The sequence below is a fragment of the Gadus macrocephalus genome, chromosome 4 (genome assembly GCF_031168955.1).
Source record: "Gadus macrocephalus chromosome 4, ASM3116895v1".
Taxonomy (NCBI): domain Eukaryota; kingdom Metazoa; phylum Chordata; class Actinopteri; order Gadiformes; family Gadidae; genus Gadus; species Gadus macrocephalus.
The window spans coordinates 30,863,529-30,866,028 of NC_082385.1; positions in this window are offsets into that span (position 1 = coordinate 30,863,529).

The window sequence follows — 2,500 nt, forward strand, 5'->3', positions numbered from 1 at the left end:
CTCCCCCCCCCCTCCCTTCCCCTCCCCTTTCGTCACAGACCAATCAGATCACACGGATCCTGTTTTGTTCCCGGTTAATCAACCTGTTTTACCAGGGGAGAATGTAATATTACGGATGTGACGAGAGCACTAGAAAGCCATTTCACACTGGAAATGTTCTTATTTTTCAAAATTGAAACCACAAAGTGATTCAAGAAAGTGTTTCCTAAAGTGCGATGTGCAAGGGAAATGGGAAGGAAGGGAGAATTCAATTCATTAACCCATATTGGCGAGGGGGAAAGCTCAATCTGAGACTGTTTAAAAGCAAAGCACACATTGATGAATCAAGCCAGAGGCCATCATGTGGGTGGGAGATTGGCCGTCTCAATTGGATAAGGGGGTGTCATTTAATTGATCAGCACGAGGATGCAGGCATCATAGTACCATGACGGCTGCCCGAAAAAAATGATTGATATTAGAACTCTTTTCTTGGCACCAAACTATGAGAGAAGTGAATCTAATTTAAGTCTGAGGGATTGTAAACAGTTTGGAGGGTCACACACACGTTTTACTGTGTGACCGTTCAGAATCAGAGTCATGCTGGGAAGGGAGACTCAGACATCAATTCTGTCCATTCTGAGCATTGATTTACCATTAGAGGCCCTGTGTTGTAACAGAGCAGCGATCCCTAATCGAGCGATGGGAACCAGAAAGGCTGACTGGCTGCACATCCTTTTATTCCGGGCAAACATTGGTAATAACTTTGTCCCGGCTCAAACCACTGCCACACCCCCCCTAGGGGCGACATGTGGCTCAGGAGGTTAGAGCGGGTCGGCTGGTATACCAGAAGGTTGCCAGTTCGAACCCCTGCTCCTCACTGAGTGTCGAGGTGTCCCTGAACAAGACGAGCCTGGCGCCCTGCCTGGTTGCCGTCGGTGTGTGAATGTGTGCATCAATGGGTGAATGTCGGGCGGTATTGTAAAGCTTTGAGTGGCCACTGGTTAGAAAAGCTCTAAACAAATGCTGCCAAACAATTGATCATTTACATCGATAGCAAGACGGCTTGATGACAGTGGACTCCATGGAAACAATAACAGCAGAACTCCATGCAAAAACAAACATGATTTTAAAAACAATGGCCCTCTGTAATTGCTTATCTTAAATTACTACTGTGAACAATGTGCTTCAAGCTAAAGAAATAAAATGACAAGGGATGTCGATTCTACCTTGTCGTTTAAATTAATCGGAGAGCTCATTGAGCTTTTGGGAGTCAGTAACAGCTTATTAAATGGGCAGGTTTGAGATATTCAAGATGAGGAGCTGTACGCGACGCGTAATGTTTTTTATACCCGGATTTAAAGGTAATATAGAGTTTAAATTAAATTGTCTCCCATTGTCTGGAAGTTTGGTACAAAAAGGGGTTTTGCCCCGATAGAGTTTAACCTATTGTGGTTGTGCAAGAAGACGCAAGGTGTGGGGGGATAAGAAAATAAATGTCTCCCAGTGAAGCAACGTAGATATATAGACTGAATAGATATCACATTCACCTTCTAAGCATGCGTCAATGCTGTCGCCGTCTTGCCACGGGGTAACCACCTTCCTGAATGAATGAACATCCGATAGGGCAGAGGTCCTTTCCCAGTCAAAATCACGATAAATCGCCAATTTTTTAAGCAATCTTCAAGCGGGTGAGTGGTTCCTCCGCGGCATGATGGCGGCATTGACGCATGCGTTCCAACAGCGCAGCTCAGACCAGCGCAGAACAGCGCAGCTCAGACCATATCTAGTCAGTATATTTAACAATTATTCGCCAAAGGCGAAGTGAATAGTAATAATTCACGGAGCCTGAGTTGAATAATTGTTTTAGTATACACGCTAACACTCCAAGAATAAACAAGATAACACTTTTTGCTGGGATTTATTCGTTTTTATTAGCGAACAAAGCGGGACATTTTGCGATGAAAACAATATACCGAGTAGGGGATGCATATACTGAACCTGTATATCTATGGTTAAGCATGACTTGGACCAAGGACAAAATGGCTGGCAGACAAATCGAAGGGGGCGGGTCTTAGGAAGACGTGGAGAACGGAAGGCGAGGTTTTCGCGACGAGGATCGTTAAGAGTGGCATCCAAGGTCGACGTTCTTACGATGTCAACGATCCCTTCGAGGAAAGGATAGAGATGGGTCTACATTAATATGTAATATGTAATATCTCTCATAAACACCCTTGGCGCGGGATCAGCCAAGTAGTTTTGATTTGCATAACTCTCACCTCGATGTCCTCAGCTGTCAACACAAAAGCGTGTCCATGTTACGATGCGTCATATAATAGCATCATGACCACACTTTTTGTAAAATGAATAATAAAAATGGAACACAAAATTGCTTTGTGGCGAGAGACGGACACAGAACTCTTATTATTGCTGTTTGTGACAGCGCAAAAAAATATTCATTATCATCTCTGACCTATTGGTTTTTTGTCTTGTTCATCGTCAGGCTTTTATATTTTGACATTAT